The 27,498-nt window shown below is 42.4% G+C and overlaps 1 protein-coding gene across 1 annotated transcript in view; it reads left to right on the plus strand.

Annotated features, from left to right (window-relative positions):
* Positions 1–1,941: 1,941 nt before the first annotated feature.
* TMEM200A (transmembrane protein 200A) overlaps positions 1,942–27,498 on the plus strand; it is a 104,112-nt gene continuing 78,555 nt past the window's right edge. Inside the window, exon 1 of the mRNA XM_075203061.1 lies at positions 1,942–2,064. The gene's annotated coding sequence lies outside the window, so the exon portion shown is untranslated. The remainder of the gene's footprint in view (positions 2,065–27,498) is intronic.

A 27,498-nucleotide genomic window follows, 5' to 3' on the forward strand; every position in this document is an offset into this window, starting at 1 on the left:
GTTTGTTCATATATAACATCAACATTGTCTAAGTGTATTTTATATGAAAATATTTTCTAGAGACAAAAAAATGAAAAAAATATCAAATAAATATTTAGTTTTTATAGTTAAATTAATAAAGAGGAATTAGCACTCATTTCATTTTGTATACATGTGTCAGATTGAGCAAGGGCAACATTTTAATGCAATAAAAAAACTTTATTTCTGAAAGTTTTATCCTGCTTTTTTATATAATGTTCAGTAGCAACATGGCAATATTGTTAAGTGTGATTATTGTTATGCAACAAAATATAGCCATCTAGGACCAGATACCCAAGTCACAGTTACAATGAGGGCTAGAAAGAGTCAAGGATATTTTCTTGCAAATGAGGAAGCTTTCTCATTCGGTGTGACTGATCAACCATCACTCTATGGTGTCAGAGATGTACATCAACATCTGTACAGCATATTCTGAGCAAGAAGATACATGATTGTCCTGCTTTATTAACATAGCTCACATTTTGTGCTTTATACCATCAGAGAGTAGTCCTCTGAATTTCTAATATGCTTTTAAACAATTCCAAGTATTTTTCTCTAAGGAACAAGTGATGCACAGTGTTTCTTTAGGCATATATGTGAATACATTTTTCTCTTAAATGCCCAGCGTATAAAATATATATAAATATAACAAGAAGAACATGGAGTGGTTACCGTGGAAACATTTATTATTAAAGCCCTAATTAAACATACTTACAGTATACTAATGTCTCCTCTGTAGTTAAAAATAATCAAATGGCTATGCTTATAATGTTCTTACTATTATTGCTTGATGTATTCATCGCTTTAGGGGGTAAGTCAAAACTAGAGCAACAAATGAATATTTGCAAGAAAGTATCATAGTAATTTATATTTAAATAATGAAACAGTTCAATGTAAATGAAGCTGGAAGTTTATCTTGTTAGTGTGTTGAGGTTATTATACGATAGTTCCCTATTAATTACATGAGCTAATACTATCACTACACAGTACTAATTCTATATATTATTATTATTATTATTATTATTATTATTATATTTCTAGGAAATAAAACTGCACATCTTTGTTGTATCTTGGTGTGGGTGCCAGATTTCCCCTCCTATTCTGATGCTCCTCCTATCATTTCTTCCCCACCCCCTCACTCTTCCCAGTGATAGCTGAGTGCTAGGATCAGTAGCAGAGATGAGCAGCAGGGAGAGGAAAGCTTTGCCTTATAATTGTACACTGTACAAGACAAGGATACAAAGCTAAGGAGGTCTGCTTCACCAGCACTCATATGTGGAGTGAGCAAAAACAGCAAGTAATCTGGAAACTAAGGTAAGTTTGTTACACTTTTGAAATTGTACCATCTATTTTATTAATTAACACACAAATAAATACATACATACATAAGCAGAGTGTAATATAATGGAAAGAACAAAGACTGAGTGAACTTGTTGAATAAGTGATTATTTTTGTCAATTGTTTACGGCTGTGCACACATTTGTACTTATATGGTAATGATAAATGCTATTTTGCTGTACAACAGGTTCAAACTCATAGGCTAAAGTGTGAATTAATGATGTAGTTTGGTGTATACACATTTTGTACACCTGTGGATGTGCAGCTTGTAGAACCATTGAAGTAATAGGCAGGGTTTGTCAGCATTTCTTTATTTAGATCTGATTTCCTGTTTTCTGTCCCTAAGGAACATGGTCTTTTTCTGGAGTTAATGATATGTGCAGTGGACTCACCTCTTTTCTTCTGGGTCTTCTATCATTTAACTCTTACTAGGAAGCGATATCTGGATATTTCTTTCCTCAAGAATTGCATATTCCCCTTCTGCCACTTGTAAAGGAGATCACTGGATCATGGATAATACATTTTCTGCAAAGATGCATCCCAGCTGAAATCACAACCAGGAGGCTCAGCCTTGGCAACCACTTGCTGGATGTTATGCCTGTTGGAAACACGTGTCAGGACTCGGGCTAGGATCTCACCATCCAGCCTCCCACCCCCATGAGGCCAAGGAGGACAAGCTAAGTGGAGGGTCCCTGTCACTCTATACAGGTGAGACCAATACACTGCACCCTCCTGTCAGGGGATGTGACAAACTGGCAGTGTGAGATTATCTGATTAATTGCTGCACTGTGTCCACATGGGAACACAAGAACCAGCTTGCTCAGCTTCACTGCGCTATCACATATTCAATTATTTATAAAGCAAAAGGCAATCTCAGAGAAAGTTTTGTGGTGGCAGATTGAGAAGCTTGTAAAGAGTTATATTCTTCCCCTGCACTGTATCCCTGATCATGTCATGTGAACATGAGGTCAGTTCAGTTCAATTTATTTTCCATTAAGACTCTATTCCTAGTAGGCAAACAGGCACTTGGGGACTTGTTATATTCCCACTGCATTAATTTACAAAGAAAGAAACAATGCAGTATTGTAATGGTTAAATATGTAATTTATCTATCTCTCAAAAGTATACTCACAAGTACCAGCAAGTTTTATTACAGTAACACATGTTGTGTTACATTGATAATATGAAAATCATAAATCCTATTTTACATGCTATAACTTGTTATTCTGGACACAAATGAGTGATAACCTTTCTTCCAACCCATTAGTGGTTCTTTCAGGTATAATGGAATGAAATGATAATGTGCTATTTATAGATCACTGGGAATGTGTGCAGCGGTGTAATAAAGGAATTGCACATTACAGGTTTCTGACCACAGATGCCAACAATTCATTATCTGGTGCAGGAAGGTTATAATGACAGTCAGTAGCAAAGGTGGAATATATTAATATGGTGCTGATCTCGTAACACCAGGATATATACCATGTCCTAATTAATTTGCTGACAATACAAAAATGTGGACCTTCAGTAAAAAAAAGTAGAACACTACAAGACAATCAGCAGAGACTACAGGTGTAACTGTTCAAGAGCAATACCTGTATGTGCGTTACGTTGCCAACTGTTGTTTAAGGAACAGTTAATCTTTAGGAAAATCAGAGACGCTGACATTCACGTGACAATATACACTTGTAGATAATATCTGGAAATGACTGGAATACTGTTTTAAATTGTACACAGTGACACAGCTGAGTTCAAATATTAATTTCCAATAGGAAGAAAGACGGAACGGATGCTAAGAAATTGTGTTTTATTGAGATACATTTTCACATTCTTGTATGGTGAATTACTTCAAAATAAAGTGATTTGTTATATACTAGATGTACTGTGATACAATACACAGGTTTGAAATATTTAAGGGAAGATGGTTACAACTGACACTTAATTTTTAGCAGTAGATGAAAGGTTTACACATACATTTAAATATGAGAAGCTTCCTTCTCATTCTATTCTAGATTTTCCTTAGTGTGTTACAAACCTTCAGATATGTACCAAAAGTATATATTTGGCTGATCCCTGGTGCAATATTGAATCTATGTGTATTGTAGTAAAGAAAAAAGTTCAATAGCAATGAGTTGAAAATTTGTGGTTTTACATAAGGAACCCATTTCCTCATTTTTCTCCGAAGGGGAAATATGCCTCATTTACTAACAGACTAGATTTCAGTTTATTTTACCGTAACTGTTTATTTAAACCTTTTTTGCATCAGAAAATTATATATTTGGCACAATTGCATTTTGATAATATGGCTATATGTTGCCTATTACATTGTTCTGCCCAGATATAATGTACAATACAATGAAGTGGCCAAATCATTCTTAAAAATGTGCATGAAAAAAAGTTTACAAAGACATGTTCTGATTTTGCTACAGCTATCTGTAACATTTACATTTTAAATGAGAAAACATAATTGTTATATTATTTGTGTCTAGCTTGTTGCATTGTAAGCTTTAGCAGTATCCAGGGGACACGTCATGGTTCAAACTAATTTTGTTGCTAAATCAATTTAACAATGCTATGATGATTTGAATAGACTATTCATGCAAAATAGCAGTTCTGTAATTTAAATGGAAGTCATTTTGTGAAAATAGATTATGAATAAAGACAGGACAGTTTTCTATGAGTTATGCACAGTCTATTTTCCCCAGCCAATGTGAGCCAGATTTTGAGCAGTATTTAGGCAGACTCCAGAGCACAAGTGCTTGTTATCTGTAGTCAAGTTCTACATTTCCTTTTGAGCCTTGGGCCCAGATTATCGAGTGGTGCTTTGGTTGAATACTTCTTATCGCTCTTTCATGCAAGTGAGAATACATAAGCACTAAAACCTAAACACTTATTGATAAGCCAGTCAGGCAGTTGATCTTTTGGGAAAAAAAAAGTATTTTACTCAGAATGTAAAATATTTAGGATTTTCTGAAATGAACATAATGGTTTTAATTCTTCAGACTGACTATTCATACACTGTAATCACTTTTCTTCCCTCATTGTTTCTGCTGCAACATACTTGGTGGGTTATTTACTTAAATCGATTCACTTTTTTTGAATGAGCAAAATCGAGACTTTGCAGCTCTTTGTCACAGTTCATTCCTGCCATCCAATCAGCAGGAGCTGACCATCAGCCAAACGATGCATGCAATTGGATACTTGTACCCAATCCATGGTCTTATCACGGTCTTATCATAATGACCACATATCATTTTCTGTGAAAGGGTGTACCTAGTCACTTTAAAATATTACGTCTGAAAATATATCAGAAACATTTGCTTAGACTTCAGGGGTGTCACTAGATATAACTGGGCACCTTGAAAGTTCAAATGGGGCCCTTCTTCTACAACCTTCTTCTCAACTATGCTCCATTGGGAAATCAAACCCACTATGATCTGTTGCATCACCACCCATCCAAATCCAGTGGACAATGAAACAATCTGATTGTGTATGTCGTCTGAGAGCACAAATGGTGCTCTGTCAGATGCAGACATTGGGACGGAGCACTAACAGCCAGATTCTTCAACCTTCAACCACATGTATATATGGCCAAATCTGACACAGGATCTGCCTGTGTATGGGCACCTTAGCACAAACGTTTATGTACGGGAGGGTATAATTTCAGTTACTGTCTCAGTTCAGTTAGTCAGCAGAATGGCTCACCAGAGCTCAGGTCCAGTTTACGTTGTTTCTGGCCCAGGGCCACATGGCCTTTTCAAAACTACTGAACTGTCTATTTGTGCAGTTTCCTTAAAATAAGACCAGATATTTCCATAGTGAAAGCAAATATGTTTGCCCTGCCATTGTCTATGTTTTATGATTTAATAAATATTCTTGCATATTACCATATATATATACATAATATATCTAATTTTCTCAGTACTTGTTAGTTACACAAAGGACATCACTGTTATTCACCAGGGCCACAGCAAGAACCATTGTTCCGCTCTTTCAAAACTCCTGCTGTCTGACTTTTAGCTTTGATGATCATATTACAGTGTCTCAGGTTACATTATTTTTTTTTTTAATTTGGGCATTCCATAGCTTTAATGAGCTCACCAGTCAGCTGTTTCAAATCATGGTTTTTTTAAAAGCTAATACAATACACTGTGGAACTAGTCCTGCTGTTGTGTGATACATGGTGGGAAGGTAAGATGAGCTGTAATGTGATTGGGTAAGATGGCAAAAAAAGCTGTTTTCAAATCTCTGGCTGACATAATAATTTATTCACTGACTTGAGCCAGTCAGTGGGAGATTTGAAAGAGCAGTTGGCACTGCGTTGGTGGTGAGTTAACAGTGGCCCTACCCATATAGTTAACAACTTATATTTCCCTGTTGAATAACTTTATGCTCACTCATATGTTACTAGAGATTCACAGTATGGTCACTTATACAATTATTGCTGAAAAACGAACAAATGAATAAATCAACTGAATAATAACCTGTGGTCGAACAGATGCATAGTGGTATATAGAAAGGCAGCAGATGTATTATTGTATGATGGGGAAAATTTTCATTTTTTAACTACATTTGGAAACACTTATAAGTTAGTTTAGATGCATAAAATTCAGATGTGAGGTGTCTGAGTAGATGGGTAAGATGGAATGAAGAGTTGTTTAATATGGCATCAAAGTCTACACACTTTTACCAATTAGTGGCTTCAATACATTATTCAGCTTAAAGGAGGATGGAAGCACAGCAGCTTCAGCCAAATCTACAGACTCTTTTAGCAACATACTTGAAAGGAGAAGCATTACCATTGACCGGCTTTAGGTGGGTACTCTTAAAATTCATGTTTTGACAGTTGTAGGGCTTGATTCATCAAGGCACGTATCTGCCGATTTTGTGTGTATCGTATTCAAAATCACTCTGCACACAGACAAAACCGGGACATACGCCAATGAACACAGCAATACTCACTGCATCTATGTGCACAAAGGACACTTACTACAGCCTACGATTTCTGGGAGGGAACGGGACAGGAAAGCATGCTCCCCCATAGTCTATGTACGGTAAGGGCATGCCAGTCTCGAGCACATGTAGCAACGTCTATCAAGCTTTGGGCATCTCACAGATTTCTGACGTATCTCCTGCTCCAGCTACAGGGCTAGTCTAAGTCCTGAGTAAAAGTGATGACAGTCTTGTTTGTATGCTATAACATGTGTTTGCAATCAGGAACATATGTAAAATTGTATTTTATCTTGAATAGACATTGAGATCATCCTAATAAATGTAATTCACTGGAAAAAATATATATGAAAAAATATATATACTATATATTTAACTCTTTTGTTATTAATGTTTATAATATTAACAGGTAACATAATTATTTTCTGTGCGTTATTTTGCGAATGTGTATTCCATATAGGCATTGGACATATCCTACTGTGTCTTGTGTAGTAGAGCAGAGCAGACCTACACCCGAACTCATCATCAGCTCATTATGCGTGCATTGATGAATTAGGCCCATAGTGTTTTGTACTGACATGGATATGGGTTAATATATCCTCTAGTGCAGGGGTCCTCAAACTTTTTAAACAGGGGGCCAGTTCACTGTCCCTCAGACCGTTGGAGGGCTGGGCTATAGTAAAAAAAAAAAACTATGAACAAATTCCTATGCATACTGCATATATCTTATTTTGAAGTGAAGAAACAAAACGGGAACAAATACAATATTTAAAATGAAGTAAATTAAATCAACAAATTTACCAGTATTTCAATGGGAACTATGGGCCTGCTTTTGGCTAATGAGATGGTCAATGTCTGGTTCCAGTGTATGTGTGCCCAGGGTGTGTACCAGTGTATCTGTGCCCAGTGTCAGCGTTCCAAGTGTCTGTCCCTGTGTCAGCGTGCCAAGTGTCCATACCTTTGTATCTGTGCCCAGTGTCAGTGTGCCAAGTTTCTGTACCTGTGTATGTGTGCCCAGTGTGTGTACCAGTGTAAGTGTGCCCAGTGTGTCTGTACAAGTGTATGCGTGCCTAGTGTGTGTACCAGTGTATGTGTGCCCAGTGTCAGCGTGCCAAGTGTCTGTACTTTGTATGTGTGCCCAGTGTCATCGTGCCAAGTGTCTGTACCAGTGTATCTGTGCCCAGTGTCAGTGTGCCAAGTGTCTGTACCTGTGTATGTGTGCCCAGTGTGTGTACCAGTGTAAGTGTGCCCAGTGTGTCTGTACAAGTGTATGCGTGCCCAGTGTGTCTGTACAAGTGTATGCGTGCCCAGGATGCCTGTCCCAGTGTATGTACCAGTATATGTGTACCAGTATATGTGTGCCCAGTGTACGTGTGCCCAGTGTGTGTGCGCATAATGTATATATCAGTGTATGTGTGTCCCTGTATTTCTTGAAAATTACTCACCTTAAGATTTCTAGCTGTTGTACAGGACGGCAGGGCGCAGCCACAGGTCAGAAGAAGTGGGCCCCACCGCGGAGTTTGAACAGGAGTGGCCATCAGACGTGAGGTAGGGGCTGTGCACTGTATCAATAGACTGCACAGTCTCCACTTTGAAAAGGAAGCAAGGAGAGACTAGGGTGCGCTGCACATTCATTTATTCATTACTTAGGCAGACTCTGCGCCCATCCTCCCGCGTAGTACACCCGCACCAAGCGCTGACGTGCGCACTGCGTGTACTTGGGGAAAAAAAATGCCTGAGACTGCCTCTTGGCAGCGCTGCAGGGTACCCCTCCCTCCCCCTTGCGCCGACTGCCAGCACACACGCCGAGTGTATTTGAAAAAAAAAATCTAGCGCTGCTGACAGGTGAGATGATGCGGGGGGCCCTTGGAGAGAGGGGGGCTCGGGGCACGTGCCCCCTGTGCCCCCCCCCTTAATCCGGCCATGCCGGCGGGCCATATAAATGTCCTCAGCGGGCCGCAGTTTGAGGACCCCTGCTCTAGTGTAACTGTTAATACGCTTAGAACTATAGAGTTATCTAATATCTTTTAATGTTTATATCTCAGTATGAAAACTGGTCTAATATTGTATCAGGTTTTAGCAATATTTCATGTTTTTCACTGTTGTTCTATCACTGTTAGATTTGCTACTCAGCAGCATTTATGTTCCGAGAGAGAAAATATGATAAAAGAAGAAATATATGTATTGCTGGCTTACTTACCATGGACTAAAGTTAAAGGGCTGTAAAAACCAAGATACACCCATTATGAAGCAATACAATGAGACACTACTGAACTCTGCATTTCATGGCTATTTATTTGCTGATTATGCATACTTGCCAACTCTCCCGGAATGTCCGGGAGACTTCCGCATTTTGTGAGAGACTCCCGGGCGAGTGTGGCAATCTCCCGAATTCTGCCCACTTCACTAGGAAGTGCCCCACTTCCTAGTGAAGTGGGCAGAATTAGATCCCAAACGCCGCGATTCCCGGTGAATCGCGGCGTTTGGCCCCGCTGTCAAATGACGTAACAGGGGGCAGGGCCGAAATGACGCGATTTTGGCCGTCCCGCCCCCCTCACGGCCCCCTCCACTGGCTGACTCCCGGAAGGGAGCTGAAGAAAGTCGGAAAGTATGTGATTATGTAGTGAGATTACATGACATCTAAATCTTCTCTTGAGCAATAGTAACTTGTATATTATGAGATTTAAATCAAACTGTACAGGCTAATGCATCAGTGCTCTCTGGACAAGAACAATGGGAGCTAAGACTGACACACAAGCCATAAAACCCACCCCCCCCAGAAATTTATCAAGTAATTGATCAAGATATTTATAGATACTCTCTCTAGATCACATAATTTCTAAATCATGTATTATTTAACCTGTGATATATCTGAATGTGCCTAATAAAGCTGTCTTAATAAGTATGACAATTAACGTGTGGTAATAGGTTCAAGATAAGTCTTTAGGAAAAATAAGTAAAACTGCAGTTTTAAAATCCATTTCCTTCTCCGAGAGCTAAAGGCTAGTTTTTCAAGATCTACAAAATGCCTACAGCATATCAGTGCTGGTATGACAGAAATGTTGTTCTTACATACAGGAAAATAGAAAGTATAAGTGAGAAGTATAATATTAGTCTAAGACGTATAGTCAGCTACACAGAGTCATAACTAGACATCTTTATGCCCCGGGCAAGAGAGAACACTGACGTCTGTCCCTCCCTTCATCTTGGTGGGAGTGAGGGGGGTGCCAAACTGACTGAGTATGACTCTCTTGCTGCCACTTTCACTTTTAGCCTGTTGTTCTTGAACTGTGCCCATACGGAGGAGAAGACATATAACTGCAGAGGAGACCAGCCATGTCAGATTACTAATTCAAGCTGGTATACCAGCTAGCTTTATATCACCGTTGCTGGCATATTGATTAGCTTTATTTCGCCATAGGTGGCATACAGCCCATCTGTATATCACCGTTACTAGCATATCAGATAAATTATACTACCATTGCTGATTTTCTAGGTATCCTTATATAAAAATTAATAGCATACCAGATAGTGTTATGTCACCATTTCAAGCATACTAGCTAGCAATAGATCACACCAGGGCCGGACTGGGACTAAAAATCAGCCCTGGCATTTCAAGCATACAGGCCCATCTCTGTTGATGAGCAGGACAAAACTGTGTGCCGCTGTGCAGCAGCGACGTGCCCACATTATGTTGGGGGCGTGGTCAACATGGGGCATTGATACATACATTATAAGAAAATATTACATTTATCATGTACTCCCGATCATACCACACCTCACCCCAGAAACACATTACAACACCCCCAGCCCACTGCACTTATCTATGCTTCTGATGCTGCTGACATCCAGCAGGGTGGGAACTTCCTGTAGAGTGAGCAGGGATGCACTTAGTCTCACAAGATTAATAAATCTCATGAGACTTAGAGCTCCTCGGCTTGCTCTGCAGGCTGTGTCCTATCCAGGAACTGGGAGTAGCTATCCGCTCCCTCCTGCTAACCAGAGCTGGATTAAGGCTCGGGGGGCCCAAGGCAATTAAGACAGGGGGACTCCTATGATGTAATATGGTTATTAGACACATTTTAAACAAATACACAGGCAATACTGTGAGCACTACTATTAGGTGCACACAGTTCTGCCTTCACAAGCAGTACAATGTGAAGCAGTACATACCTCCCAACTGTCCTTGTAGTCAGACCAAATCCTGACTAAGCGGGACAGTCACCCACCAAATTCAGGACAGTTGGCAGAATGTCCTGGTCTCTCTTACCTGTCTTGTCATTGTCTCCACTTGTGGCTGCTGGTGTCTTTAGATCAGTTGCTGCTTGTCTGGATCCTGGAATGTTGGGGGCCCTGTTTGGAAAAAAAAATGGTTACATGAAATATAGAAAACTCCAACCAGCAGCGGTGTTAAATCAATATAACACCCACGTTTTAAAATTAGGCCTTACTCCAGCCCCAACATTAAAATGATAGTATTCACATTTGATAAATACATCTATTTCCCTCCAACTAGCCCTGACATTAAATAGTATATACATTTAATAAATAGACCTATTTCCCTACAACCAGCCCCAACATTAAATTAATAGTATTCCCATTTAATAAATAAACCGCTTTCCCTCCCTCCAGCAGCAAGAAATTAAATAGCATTTATATTTAATAAAAATAAACATTTCCCACAACCATCTCAGGCATTAAATAATTCATAATTTAATTTAATAAATATACCTAATTTTCCCCAAACAGCCCCACATTCACTTAATAGCACACATTATAGTCATATACTGTCCCTCACATACATTATAGTCATATACTGACCCCCACACACATTATAGTCATATACTGTCCCCCCACACACATTATAGTCATATACTGTCCCCCCACACACATTATAGTCATATACTGTCCCCCACACACATTACAGTCATATACTGTCCCCCACACACATTATAGTCATATACTGTCCCCACACACATTATAGTCATATACTGTCCCCCACACACATTACAGTCATATACTGTCCCCCCACACACATTATAGTCGTATACTGTCCCCCCACACAAATTATAGTCATATACTGTCCCCCCCACACATTATAGTCATATACTATCCCCCCACACACATTACAGTCATATACTGTCCCCCACACACATTATAGTCATATACTGTCCCCCCACACACATTATAGTCATATATTGTCCCCCACACACATTATAGTCATATAATGTCTAGAGATGAGCGCACTCGGATTTATGAAATCCGAGCCCACCCGAACGTTGCCGATCCGAGTCGGATCCGAGACAGATCCGGGTATTGGCGCCAAATTCAAATCTGAAACTGAGGCTCTGACTCATAATCCCGTTGTCGGATCTCGCGATACTCGGATCCTATAAATTCCCCGCTAGTCGCCGCCATCTTATCTCGGGCATTGATCAGGGTAGAGGGAGGGTGTGTTAGGTGGTCCTCTGTCCTGCTATATCTCGTGCTGTTCAGTTCAGTGCTGTGCTGTGCTGTGCTGTGCTCAGTCCAGTGGTGCTGTGTCCTGTGCTCTTGTGGGGGTGTCTCCGGTGAAGACCCCCGCCAGCGATGTGTCCCTGGAGGGACAGAAGATGCTGGAGCCGGTGCCCGTGAAGAGGGCGAAGATGTCCGCCAGCGCTGTGCCCCTGGAGGGGCTGAAGAGGTCCCCGATGGTGCCCAGCAGGAAGAAAGAAGAGAAGAAGTACTCACCCGTCCAGCGATCCAGCGGTGAGTATCGTGGCTTCTTTCTTGCAGGTCCTGTGCGCGGGGGAAGGATGAGCCAATCAGGGCTCATCTTTCCCCGCTGGCCAATCAGCGGCCGGATGCGCGAGCCAATCGCGGCTCGCGCCCGGCCATTCAAAAGATTGGCGCCGACGCGAGCCAATCAGCGCTCGCGCCGGCTAATGACGTCACGCCGGCGACTATATAAGTCGCCGGGTGGTGCCATTTTGGCAGAAGTCCGTCGGCGGAGAAGAGGAAGGACGTCTCTTCAAGACGTCCAGCAACAGGACCAGCGGCAGCGGCGGCAGGGGGCCCTTGTAAGGGCCGTGAGCTACCCTGCCGCCAGAAGACTACAATCAAGCCGCCGGAGCAGTGATCGCCGGCGGGGAGCCCTTGTAAGGGCTGAGAGCGCCCCCGCCAAGCAGCTCTCAACAGCGCCGAACCGGAGAAGAGGCGCCGCCGGCTGGAGGGTCTGGAAGACCCGGAGAAGGCGGAAGAAGACGGCGTGGCAAGCTGAGATTCCTGCGCAGAGCAGGTAAGTGACTCAGCCTTAATTCGGGCACTAGGCCCGTGGGCAAAGTCGGGCACAAGGCCCGTTGGCACTAAAGTAGGGGCACAAGGCCCAGGGACCTGGGCACTAGGCCCCAACGAAGTTAGTGGGCCAGTAGGCCATTAGTATATATGATAAAGGGGACAAGCCCCTATTAGTTAGACAGGGGGCGTGAGAGCCCAGGTACAAGGGCACAAGGCCCTTAGGTAGTTAGTGGCCTAGAGGCCATAGGAAGGCCGCAGGGCCTGGTTAGGGGCTGGTAGCCCGTAGGCTATTAAGGGCACAAGGCCCTCAGTCAGTTAGGGAGGCCACAGGCCTCAGGCAGGGGCTAGGACCCCTAGGTAGCAGGGCACAAGGCCCTAGTGAGAGGGCTCAGAGCCCTGAGTTAGAGGGGGGGCTGAGGCCCATGAAACAGAGCAGAAGGCTCTGTGTGTAGCTGGGCAGAGACCCATGGTGTGCAGGGCATAAGGCCCTGGTGGTGTGTGGTAGAGGCGTGGGAGCCTCGTGAGTGTAGGCGCGGTCCTGTGTGAGGTGAGCACACGTGGTTAGGAGGTACAGTAGAGCGGAGGCTCCTGTGGTGCTGTAGCAACCTGCTGGTTGGCTAACAGCGGTGTGCTCGGGTAAGTAGCGTGCAGAGTACCGTATACTGTATTTATTCTGTCTGTGCGGCGAGTGTAGTTTACATTACGGTATTTTTGGGGTGTGCTACATAACTGTGTCCAGGGGCAAGACGTCAGGCCCCCATTAAAGGTAGGCTCTTGTTCCTGTGGTTTCCTGTGCTAACCCGTGTTGTGGGGACAAGTGTAGTTACCAGCATACACATAGTCAGGGGAGAACACACGTAGTTTCCCTGTCCCTTAGGTCCCCGGGGTCACACTGGTACCCAGAGGGGGTGGCTGAGTGAGTCGGTGGCAGTGCAGCACACCTTGAGGCAGTTCCAGGGGCGGCCGTGGTTCTGATCAAGGGTCCTCAAGGCCGGTTCCGTGCAGGTGGACCTGTGGTTCCGGACGTAGGGACACGTGTGAGATACCCGAGTACAGGCAGTCGGGCGGTTCAGTTCGATCGGCTGTTCCGTGCGGCAGTCGGCCCGCGGGTTAGTGTGCTGTTCTACTGAGCCTCAGCCGGGCTTAAAGAACCGGTCCTTAGGGTCCGTGGGTGATCCCATAGCAAGAAGGCAGCTTCTTGGTACGACCTGGGTGAGGGGGTTAGGAACCGCCCTCCGGTTTAGGCTGTGAACACCGGCTGGTGTTCCCCGTAGCGTGTAAGTGAGCAGTTCCGTTAGTGCACCACACCTAGTTAGGCATAGTGGTTTGATTAGTTGCGTTGCCGACCATTAGAACGTTGTTAGGGTCGGGTCGCTGTTGTAGCCAGTCCAGTTTTGTGGGTGCCATTTTAGTCTCACTGAGAGCGTAGAGGGAGGCTGTGTGTTCTTGTCATCCGCAGGAGTCGGGAAGGTGCAGGAGAACCGGATCGGAAGTGGGAGTGTCCCGGTGAGTATTAAGCTTGATTCCCCCTTTCGGTTAGGCCCTCACCGGCAGGTGTGTGAGGTACTTTAGGTGGGATTAGTCCTCGGACTGGTCTTGGCCTTCAGTGCCTGTAGTCCCCCGCGTCTTGGCAAGAACAAAGTGAGGAGGCGGTAAGGAGCTTGGACTGACTGTGCCCTTGTTCTTTGCCGTAGTCTCGGACAGCCCTTACCTGGTAGGCACGGCCGAAATCTCTGTCTCTATCTTAGAGGGACGTGATTGGAGGTGACTGCGGCTGCGGATCTGCTGGGATTGGATCGCAGCTGGGAAATCGGAATCGGACTGGAGGTGACCATCGTTTACAAGGTGAGTTCCTTTGTGTTGCGTCTGTCCCTGTCTTTCCCCGCAGGGGGCGTTACACTCTGTCCTTCTGAGGTCAGTGGTGCTGCTGGGTCCTGTGCTGTGTCCTGTTCAGTCCAGTGGTGCTGTGTCCTGTGCTCTGTGCTTCTAAGGGCATAGTTATTTCCCCAATATTCCCCTGTGTTTAAAAAAATAAAAAAAAGTTATTTAAAAAAATACCAAAAACTAATTTAATTTTTTTTTAATTACCACAAAATTTGCACAACCAATCCTGCAGTATAAGCCCATTGGTACTGCAATATTACCAAGTTCACACATTCAGCAGTAAAAGTCCAGTGGTACTGCAATATTACAAAGTTCACACATTCTGCAGTATCAGTCCAGTGGTGCTGTGTCCTGTGCTCTGTCCTGCTGAGTTCAGTAGTGCTGCTGGGTCCTGTGCTGTGTCCTGTTTTTGCATTATATGACCAATCAACAGTCATTTGCCATGTTCAAAAAGTAAAACCAAATTTAAACAAATTCAAGAAATTAAACCAAAAGTAAAATGCCCTGTCATAATTTAAAACAAGAGGTATTGACGTGCTCTAAAACTACTGTATTGTTGTTTATATTTTATAAACACTACACTTGAAAGCTTGAGTCTTTCAATGAAAAAGTAACTCTCCATTGCACGAATATTTGCAACAGGGACAATTTTAGGGTTAAGAAAGTCAACTAATAACACTTAGACTCTGTCTGTCTTTATAAACACTACACTTGGAAGTTGGAGGAGGTATTGTGGCCCCGGCACCAAATTTACTACCGGGGCCACTCCACCGTGCAGTCCAGATTTAGGTGTATCAGATATTAAACAACAGTGACAGTTGATGCCCAATTTTTTAAATATATTGTTGGCGCTGTAAAAAATTGTGTTCCGGGCACACCACACTACGCAGTCCATACCCTTTTTTGGTGGAATTCTGACCCGTGGAGGGTTTTTTAATTATATTGTGGCCTCGGTACCAAATTGTGTACCGGGGCCACCACACTACGCAGTCAAGAAAGATAGATGCGTATCATAGATAAAGTACATTCAGTGTTGTGGGGCAAATTGAAAAATATTCAAAATGCACTGACATTATCAAAAACAAGAGATTTTCACACGCTGAAACTCCAACATGTATATGATGGAGAGGATGGAGGAGCAGCCGTATGTGCAGTGTAATGCAGACCTGTTGAAGGTTTTTTATATATTTTATTGTGGTGCCCAGTGCCCACTACTCTACGCAGTCCAGATACTACTTTTGGGTGTAATTCAGACCTGTTGAAGGTTTTCTATATATATTATATTGTGGTGGCCAGTGGCCAGTCCTCTACGCAGTCCAGATACTATTTTTGGGTGTAATTCAGACCAGTTGATGGGTTTTTAATTATATTGTGGGGAACACTCCTCTACGCAGTCCAGAAAGATTACTCGTTGCAACGTTTTTTTACTAAAAAAAAATTAATATTGTGAGGTGTTAGGTGTTCAGAATAGCCTTTAAATTAGTGGAAATTATTGTTATTGAATGTTATTGAGGTTAATAATAGCGTAGGAGTGAAAATAAGCCCAAAAACTTGATTTTTACACTTTTTAGTTTTTTTTTCAAAAAAATCCGAATTCAAAACCTTAAATCCGAACCAAAACCTTTCGGCAGGTGTTTTGCGAAACAAATCCGAACCCAAAACATCGAGAAAATCCGGATCCAAAACACAAAACACGAGACCTCAAAAGTCGCCGGTGCACATCCCTAATACTGTCCCCCACACAGATTAGCCATTTTTTATTTTCCCCCTCCTACAGCCATTGCCCCCCATGCAGACATTTTCACCCCCAATTCCCCCTGCAGCCATTGTCACACACCCCCCTTCCCCCTACAGCTATTGTCACACCCCCCCTTCCCCCTGCAGCCATTGTCACACCCCCCCTTCCCCCTGCAGCCATTGTCACACCCCCCCTTCCCCCTGCAGCCATTGTCCCACCCTCCCCTCCCCCCTGCAGACATTGTCACACAACCCCCTTCCCCCTGCAGCCAGTCACACACCCCCCCTTCCCCCTGCAGCCATTGTCACACCCCCCCTTCCCCCTGCAGCCATTGTCCCACCCTCCCCTCCCCCTGCAGACATTGTCACACCCCCCCTCCCCCCTGCAGACATTGTCACACAACCCCCTTCCCCCTGCAGCCATTGTCACACACCCCCCCTTCCCCCTGCAGACATTGTCACACCCCCCCTTTGCCCTGCAGCCATTGTCACACCCCCCCCCTTCCCCCTGCAGCCATTTTCAATCACTTCCTGCGTGTATTTTTACTCATTCCCCTCCCTTGCAGTACCTGTCATTATCCCCCGGACACACCAACTCACCTCAACAACCCAGCGCGCTCAACAGACTGACGGCTCCTAGGTGGCTGCGTGACGTCATGAAGTCACATCGCGCAGCCACGAGGAAGTTAAAAAAAAAAAAAAAGAAGAAGAAAAAGCTGCGGGACATGAAGCACAGGGACCGGACCGGCCCATACAGCCATCGGCCCTTCTGGCAAATGCCAGAAGTGCCAGATGGCCAGTCCGGCCCTGGATCACACTTATAATGCCAAAACTGAGACCGAAACCTGAGTCAGTTCCTCTGTGCTTCTATTGCCCTCCATGATATCAGTACTATAATCTCCTGAAGTAATCTGCACTGCTGTGTGCATTCTGAGGGTCTGATTGGCTACACATTGTTCCATCCCTGCCTGTTTCATTTCTGAGACACACAGACATGCAAGAGATTAATACTGATTAAAAAAAAAGTAGACATAGTCAAATACACCTTAAAAATTGCTACGGACTGGTGGTAATACTTGCATAATTGTAAGGAAATTTAAAAGTATGCGTCATCAAAATTGTTGTGTAGTAAACTATTAGGTATATTTGTGAAAGTGAAGAAAAATAGAAGCAAGAAATAACTTTATTTAAAAACTCTTCAGCAACAACTATGAAATCCTTACATCACTCAAATTTTTACTCCAGTGTTTCCTTTCCCCTCTTTTAGAAATGTCCCCCTATGTATAAATTTAATTATTATCATTTGATACAATTTCATTTTCCACCTGGCCACTGGTTAGGAGAATTTAAAAAAATGCATAAACACTCTTTAGACAAATGGTTCTCATACAGTTAGTTTACTAGGTCTTAGTCTTACACAGTGCACAGTAGCACTTTCATTTAGGTACTGAACTGATATACAAATTAATGTGATGTAGGTGTAGTAGGCGGAGCCAGTACTGCACACTCTTCTCCATGGTACATAACACAATCATTTGTTTTCAAAGTAAATTAACTGTTTTAATTGTATATACACTGATCAGCCACAACATTAAAGCCACCTGCTTAATATAGTGTAGATCCCCCTCCTACCACCAAAATAGCTCTGACCCATCGAGGCATGGACTCCACAAGACCTGTGAAGGTGTCCTGTGGTATCTGGCACCAAGATGTTTGCAACAGATGCTTTGAGCACTGTAAGTTGCGAAGTGTAGCTTCCATGGCTCGGACTTCAAGCACATCCCACAGATTCTCGAATGGATTGAGATCTGGGGATTTTGGAAGCCAAGTCAACACCTTGAACTCTTTGCCATGGTCCTCAAACCATCCCTGAATAATTTTTGTAGTGTGGCAGGGCCCATTATCCTGCTGAAAGAGGTCACTGCCATCAGGGAATACTGTTGCAATGAAAAGGTGTACTTTGTATGCAACAATTTTTAGGTAGGTGGTATGTGTTAAAGTTTCATTAAAACGAATGCCAACATTGAGTATGCAGTTTCTATTGTACATTAGGATGTTCTCTATATTTTATGCATGCTTGCAGACTTTCCCAGAATAAACCGGAGACTCCAGAAATCACGATAGGTCTCCCGGGAGAGCAGGCAATTCTTCCACGTCCTGCCGACTTCCTAGTGAAGTGGACAAGATGGGAGCCTCAGTGAAGCGATTCACAGTAAATCGCGCCATTTTGGAATTTATTTTTTCTTTCACACTACTACAGAAATTCTAGATCCAGTGGGAGATTGACAGTGGATGAGACCCCAGCAAGATTTATATTTCAGGGCTTAATGCAACACCTGAGACTTCCCAGACTATCACATTGATAACCCTGGGTACTCCCTGCTACTGGATTAAGTTGCCAAATACAATATATATATATAATGGGAACGAGCGCTCAAATCCAGAGATAAAAACACACACCCTATCACAAGCAGCACATAGAGAGACTCTCTCCCAAGAGCCCAATGTTAATCCTGTATTAAAATCCTATAGCGCTCAGTGACAGAACATATAACTCTACATATACAAACTGCATATCAATTAACATATATCGATGAAAACGTGCACTGGGTGGACCTTGGTTACACCCATGCACTTACTAACATACAGCAAGTACCCCTTTGGGGTGATCCAATGTATTGTTTATATTTTATATGGACTAAAAGCTGAATGTAGCGTGGTCCAGAAAATAAAAATGTACCGTTATAGACTAAAGTCTAGAAGATAATGTTGTTCCACACAATAAATCAGTCCTCCAAGGTCCGTAAAGATGTATCATCCGTTTGGAAGAGCTGTATTCCTGAATAGAAATTCAACCGCCCGATGGTAAGCGCTGCTGGTGATCTCAGTGTCCAATCAAAAGATCGTGAGTGATGCTGGGTAGTGTAGTTCATATATGGTTGTAGATACTCCAGCGTTGGACACTGTATAATCGCAACCACCGACAGTGCCAGATGGCTGCTCCGCTTCTCCCTCAAGTTCCCTCTCGCTGGTTACTTTGTATCTGGGTCGCTTCCGCAGACGTGATCCGCACTGACAGCCCGAAGACACCGATCATATAACCTCCTCATCAGTCATCAGTGGGCAGAAAGAGGAAATGAGATGCGGGGCGTGAGCATCCAAACACAAGCTAGGATCACACTGACAGTCAGCGGCGCTCCTGCAATCCCCGGAGATTGCAGGAGCGCCGCTGACTGTCAGTGTGATCCCAGCTCCATAAATGTACAAGACACTCTAACTTTAAGAGAAGCTGAAACATTCATTTGTAATTATAGGATCATTAGAGTCATTGTACATGTTAGCTTCTACAGAGCTCTTCCTATATAAAATGTTACAATCAGCACTAAAGGTCATGTATGTTTATTCCTGGAAAACCATGGTAGTTGTAAAAACAGCAATAATTCTTGCTTTACAGTAAACAGACATCCAGCAATATGGTTAGTTCTTCAGTAAGCCTACACAAATAAATATGTATTAATCACAACTGAGCTCTGATGTTCAAACATAGATCATTTCAAAAATAATGTTTTCTCACTTTTTATGTTGGATAAACAAGTATTCCAGCATGATATCACAATTTTATTGGGGACACCAGTGATCACTGCAATGTGGTAACACTTCGAAAGTAGTTTCTCTGCTTCAAATCAGTAACATAAAATACAGTGCTAGTTAATGCTGGTAAGTACAGGTATGACCTGATTTTTGAACTCACAGCTGGTATATTGTTTTGCATTAAAGCAGTGGTGGACAACAGGTGTCCCGTGGGAGTGTCATGTGGAATTTTGGAACAAGTGAGGGGCATTATATGATGAGTGATGTGGGCGTACCAAGGTTGATTCCAGACTTTTTCATTCTTGAAATTATGAATAATGGGCTAGGCTATGCCAAATAGAATGTTCACTTTTTTTTGCATCTTATTATACAAATATCCATCCACAACAAATTATACCTAGCAATGACCAGCACTATATATGTTAATCAGCATGTAATACCAGAAAATTATAAACATATTATACTAACATAGAAGGGACAGTGGTAGTCAGCATATCGGTGCTGACTACGCCGACAACACTTACCCTGACATCTTCACTCCGAACATCTCCTTCCCGACGCAGTATCAATGACGACTTTTGTGAAATGCGACTTCAACCACTTGCGATGTAGGAAGAAGCCTTTGTAAACTACATTGTACATCACCACATACTTACATTACCCCTTTAACAGCAGTGATAATCCCGTTGCGTTTGCCAGTGACGTCATTAAGTGGCACCGGCTTCTTTCTACATCGCGATTGGTTGAAGTCGCATATCACAATGGTCGTCATTAATACTGCATCGGGAAGGAAAAGTTCGGAGTGAAGATGTCGGGGTAAGTGTTGTCGGGGTACTCAGCATCAATGCCATACCCAACCCAGAAGGGAAGCCCATGGCTACCACACTAACTGCTGGGCCATGGCCACCATGCACTATGCTGGCCAATAAAGCAGGCACAGGGCTGGTCTGTGTCCACCGAGACAGGCTGACATAATGATAGGGCAAGCAGACACACAGAGAGGAAAATTGACAGGACAGCTTTTCCCATAAGCATGACAGTAGAAAACAAGTGGTAATATGGGCAGGCAACCAAATAGGAGAGAAATATACTATATATAGGTATAGACATATAGAAACACTGACAAGGCAGGAACAGATAGAAGGACAAGCAGATGAAAGATATACTGACCGGACAGACAATCAAGACTGACAGACAGAATGAGAACATACAGAGAAACAACACTGGGAGATATTCATTGCAAGCTAGACAGACAGATAAGCAGGACATTAAGACACACAAAAGAAAGAGGCACAGAACAGATGCATGACAGGACACAGGCAGACACACTGACAGAACAGGGAAATACTAAATGACACACAAACAAAATAGATATTAAATAGTCAGACAGACGCATAGTTGAGAGACTGACAGAGGAAGCAAACATAGACGATATATGCACAATGACTAGAGGAAAAACAGTAAATTGGCAAAATAGCAGTGGTGGAACTACCGTTGGTGTGACAGGTGCCGTACACCAGGGCCCATGGAGATAATGGGGCCTGCTGCATGGCAGATGCAGAGGGATGGGGGCCCTGGTTTCCTCCTCCCCGCCTCACTGCATCGGGGCCCACAGGCAGGGCTGCCAAGAGGAATTCAGAGCCCCAGTACAACAAATTCATGGGGCCCCCCTTATAGTCGAGTATGTAAAAAAAAAAATCAGGGGTGTGGTCATTCATTTTGGGCGTAGCAAATGCGCCATTGCGGTGTGGCTAACAAATCGAAATCACTAGGCTCTGAATTCTCCAGAGCGTCTCATTTGTCCAAGCACTCCTGACTTTCAGGACATCTAGCACCACAGTGTAGTATACAAAGAATGCAATGTGTACACAAAGAGTTCAGTCTTGGCCTGCACCTTACATTGGGCAGAACACTCACCAAAAATTGGCATTGTCCCTACTAGAATCACAACATTTCACATACTATCCTGCTCTCTCCTACCTGTTCTTCTCACTTTCACCACCTGTGGCTGCATGTTTCTTTAGTTGCGGCTTGTCTGGATCCTGGAATGCTGGGGGCCCTATTTGGAAAAAAATAGCTACATTTAGATAATTCCAAACAACCCTGGCGTTAAATCAATACCATCCACGATGAATAATTAGGCCTTCCTCCAGCTCCAATATTACAATAATTTGCCCCTTCATCATCGTCATGCCTTATGATCACACTGCGCCCTCCATGCTGCTTTTGCCCCCTTCACCTGGCTCCCCTTCATCACACTATACTATGCTGCTCCCCCCCTTTTTCAATCCCACTGTGCCATGCCTCCCCCCTTTTTAACCCCACTGTGCCATGCTGCCCCCCTCGTTTTTTAACCCTTCTGTGCTGGGGCCCCCTCATTTTTTAACCCTTCTGTGCTGACCCCCCCTCATTTTTTAACCCTTCTGTGCTGGCCCCCCATCGTTTTTTAACCCTTCTGTGCTGCCCCCCCCCTCGTTTTTTTAACCCCTCTGTGCTGGCCCCCCCTCGTTTTTTAACAACTCTGTGCTGGGGCCCCCTCATTTTTTAACCCTTCTGTGCTGGCCCCCCTCGTTTTTTAACCCTTCTGTGCTGGCCCCCCTCATTTTTTAACCCCTCTGTGCTGATCCCCCCTCGTTTTTTAACCCTTCTGTGCTGGCCCCCCCTCGTTTTTTAACCCTAGTTTTAGTTTTGAAAAAAAAAATTAAAAAAAGAAATCGTCGGCGAGAGGGCCCGGCCCGGGCCCCCTGACATGCCCAGGCCCGGGTAATTAGTACCCGCTCCCTACCCCCTCTCGGCGGCCCTGCCCACAGGTCCCTAGTTCCACTTCTACAAGGGAGTGTCCGATGTGTATGTGGTGAGGGCTGATGGGCATGTGGGGAGGTCTGATGGGCATATGGGGAGGTATTAGGGACAAGTTGCGAGGTCTATCTAGTACCAAGTGAGCTGGACCATTCAACAACACTTCCCTTTTGTATAATGTGGTATACTGCATTGTGATCTTCTTTAGTCTTGTCTGTTTAGTATTCTTCAAGAAGTGAACACAAAGATTAAAACATAGGTTAAAGGTAGAAAACATACTTACCAACTTTGCAATCCCCCCCCCGCAACAAAAAAACAAACGTTTTTATCTCCCTTTAATAAAATGCCCTATATATGTTTCCATTTATTGTTATAACTATGCTTTGAGCCATTGAGATTTATGTAAAATGCTTAGTGTTATTTTATGTCTATTAGTAAAACTGGCTCTCGTTTGCCTGATTTTCGATGTCCGTTAATTAGACTTCCACCCTTGTAAAAATTAACATTTTATAGCCTCATGCACTGAAAAAAATTAGTAGAGATGGGAGGATTCATGTCATTGGAAAACATCTGTCACCATTCCACACTCTGCTGAAGGACTATAAAGTGGGTCATATTTCACTCTAGCATTATTCTCACAATAGTGATGTTACTGTACATACGGATGCGCCACACTTATACTTTCTCATTCAGTAGCACTTTCTTTTTCTGTATATTTGATTATAATTTAAGCACATTGTATTCAGTCTGCATACATTAGAATTATACTATGATCATGCCCCATATTATTGAAAATTATTAAATTACACAATGCATATTTGAGGGTTTTATCCAGATTCCTAAAAAAAAGTCTTGTTTTTAGCATTTGTGCAGTTTTTCATTGACTATGTTTTTTCTCTTAAATTGTACTGACTGATTTATTATGCAATCATATGTAAAGTGCAATCAAGGGACTTCTCTTTCTGCAGGTGGATGCTTAAATCACATTTGCAAAACTGATGAATGTAATTGTTTCCAGTTTTATGTGATAATATCAATTAAGATTACATTTAAGTCCACACAGATGAAGACTATGATTAGAAGTATATCTATTTTCCTTTATTTATTCTTATGATTAATAATAAAGTAGACGATTTTATGGAACACTGGAAAACATTTCATAGCTCATGACAGCAATAATATGTTTGTTAGTATGGTTATAAACATAGTGGGGCTCATGTAGAGTTGGGCATATGCATATTTTTTCCACAATGTGATTGGACGCAAAAAAACACTTATCCTTGCATCCATTTGCAGAATCTGTCACATCTTACACTTAAATGCTGAACAGCATACCGATTCATGTGTACACACTAAAAGCGTTTTACATGATTTGCCTTCAGATCTGTGCTCTTCATCTGTCATAACCATCTGCTGAAAAGATCCTGATTCTCCACACTCCATAGAGATCTATGGACACTGCCAGTCGTGAGCACATACACACTGCAGAATTGGAATGACATTGTTCCATCGTTGAATTAGATTTTTAGTTTGATTTAAAAGTCAAATGAAATGATACAATGTGGTTAGGGACAATAATTGTTCATTGTTGGAGCGTACACACTAATGCAGTATATGGCCAAATGGTAGTTTAGCGTGTGATTTGTCGGATAGTCGGCTGCAAACCCTGTAATATCCCTTCCCCAGCGCCATTATTTTTGTTATAAACCCTGTAATATGTACCCAGCCTTACAACTCAATATGCTTATAGAGGCTGAATGGGGGTAGTAAGGCAAGCATAGGCCGAGTACAGTAAGGGTCACGTAAATGCAACCGAGTTAAACCTGGGCATAGACGCATATACACCTGTCATCATTGACAGCTGCTTCTGATTGGCTGATTGTATCTGGACCCCTCCCACTGATAGTATATCAATAATGTGTCTGCTATATTGTATATATATTTGCTTAGTATGCCCTTCAGATTTGTTACTCAAGTGTGCAAACCTAGGCGCACTTCTAGTTTGCGGAGGCATCATCTGAGTGTGGAGAGTAGGCGTACTCCTAGAGGTGAAGTAGGCCAACCAGCTAGTTACAAAACCTGCTGTATATTACTTACAGCCAGTATCACACTATAATGATGGCTTTTGTGAGAATAGCCTGAGTCAATGACTACTGGGGGGAGCCAGACATTCACCATTCACCATCCAGATGTGCAAGTATGTTCATGACAACAGATTGGTTATGGATGTCTGAAAATAAATTATTATACACTATTTGCAATAAAGTACAGTGGGACAGGTGTGTAAACCCAAGTGTTTATGCATGCATTTCTCTCATATTTCTGATGTGATCCTGAAGATGGGACCCTACATTCCATAGATTGAGCGGTGCATTGTTGACTTATCTTCCATCTCATGCAATCTCATAGACCTAAATGGGCGTTGAAATGCAACAAGGTTCATCTAGGAAAATGTGACTTAATACAATAAACAATGAACGCAGGAACAACTAGATATAAGCATACTTTAATCAATGTCAATATTATATTTTAGCCTACTATGGTCGTTTGCTGTTCCACATTACATAATAATCACATAAATGATCAGTTTAGTTTTCAATTTTTAAAATAAAATTTTATTTTTCAAATTTCAGTATATCCAATCCCAAAATTTTACTTGAATGGGATTTAACATTCATTAGGTTTCATAAGTCCCCCCAATGTCTTGTGAGCTCTCAGAGCTGCACTACTGGTTCCTGTTTGGCTATGCTGAAGGAAGATCAGGTCAGCAGGAGTAAGGAGAGTCGCTCAATGTCTGCCAGTGACAACGCGCTGCAACAGCATGTAGGATTCAGCTGTGTGCCCTTGGGTGTGCACAAGACAGAAGAGGGCCCGCCAAATCTTTCCGCTGGCTTAGGCTACTTCCGGCGATAGCAGTGCTATCGCAAGGTCTGACCCATTGATGCATTGGGTGAATTCTTATGTACAGAGAAAACACCCGTTTTTGCTGGAGTTTTGGGGTTTCCTCCCTGTAAGAAACAAAGCTGTAAGAATTAAAGTGATTCAGAACAAAAAAAAACAACTAAATTATCCTGACACGAATGGTGCAAACAAGTTGTATAAATCAAATGAACTGTGAATGACTGTATCATTACTAATGTAAAGTGAATAATTAGTTGGAAGTGAAACATGGAAAACAGAGAATAAGAATACAACAAAGTTTCATACATTTAAATGATTAACAATAATAGCATGTATGCAGTACTTCCATTTATTTCATACATTTAATAAAAGCTAAAAATCAAATGAAATATTATAGTCACTTATAATCAATAAATAGCATATAGGTCCCCATATTTCTAAATAGCCACTAATTGATAAGTTTGAAGAACAGAGGTATATAACAATAAACAGTAAGAAATCAACACTGTGTCCCAGGAGATATGGCTTTCAATATAATTTGTTTTTAACTGTAATTATATGTACAAGAAACATGTACATAACAAATCTTTCAAGTAATGCTAATTCTGATTGTGACCGTTTTGGTTATAAGGTACAGAACTTACTAATAATCACAACAAAACTCAACCAGTAACAGATCTTGTTCAGCAGAAGGTGATACATATTGCTGTAAGCAAGGTGATAGAGGACAGAGAGAGATTATTTAATTTTCTATTTAATACAGCAAGTGCATTAACCCAATTAATCAAGACGCTCACCCTGAAAGGTTACAATCAGATATGTGCTGATTGTATCTGCTCTCATATTATTTGAATATTTTCTAGAAACTTTACAGGTGGATATGAAAACTTTTTTAAAATGTAATAGACTATATATTACTATGCAGGAGAGTTAAATTGCACTGGAAATATATATTATATTTATAATTATTCATAGGGGGGTATTCAATTGTTAGCGAGACGGGTGAAAATCCCGCGCTCGAAAAAAACAAAAAAGCTGCGCTCGTTTTTTCCTGTTCGAGCGCTCGTTTTAAAAAAAAACAAAAATGCTCAATTCAATTGTTAACATTGCATCCACCCCCTCGCGCTCTATTATTGGTCCTAGCGAGTTTGAAATGAGGAGTGGTTAAGGCAGTCATTTTAGTATAAAAAAATAAAATAAAATTAATGCAATCAAGAAGGGCCCCAGCACTGCAAAGGAGATTGGGCCCCTACACTGCAATCAAGAAGGGCCCCAGCACTGCACAAGAGAATGGGCCCCCACACTGCAATCAAGAAGGGCCCCACCACTGCACAAGAGAATGGGCCCCCACACTGCAATCAAGAAGGGCCCCAGCACTGCAAGCAACATGCCCCCCCCTCCCCCCCCCCCCTGGACAGCAGATTTAAAGATTTTACAAGCAAGTACATTTTTTGCCATTTACAAACATTTCTTGAACACTGGCCAAGCATGGACATTTGTAAGGTACAAATATTTGTGGGACAGTGGGCAAGTCGGACATTTCTTCGAAGGTACAAATATTTGTTGTGACTTTGTGTAAATGAGTGTGTGTAGGTAAAGCATCAGAAAACTGAGGATTTCGTCCATGGTGAGTATTTTGTTTTTAATAAAAGTCTATGGTGTACATGAGGGTGTTTACTGTATTTCTTGGGGTTTTATTATTTTTAATAAAGATTTGTGATTGGAATGAGGGTGTTGTGCTTTTATTTAAAATTTTGCTTTGTGGAACTACAGATCACAGCCAGCCGTGGGTGTAAGAGCATGTTGGCACTTGTGGTGCTACAAGTGCAAACATGCCCTGGGTGCCATGGGTACGCTGGTGCTTGTAGTTAGACAAGAAGCAGCATGCCCATGCTATTTAGGCCAACATGATTGGCTGGGACATGTAGTTCCACAAGTCCAAAAAAAATGTTTTATTTTTTTTTCATACAAAATCCCCATTTATTACCCTACTACCCACAGCCC

Source organism: Mixophyes fleayi, chromosome 3 (assembly GCF_038048845.1).
Source record: "Mixophyes fleayi isolate aMixFle1 chromosome 3, aMixFle1.hap1, whole genome shotgun sequence".
NCBI lineage: Eukaryota > Metazoa > Chordata > Amphibia > Anura > Limnodynastidae > Mixophyes > Mixophyes fleayi.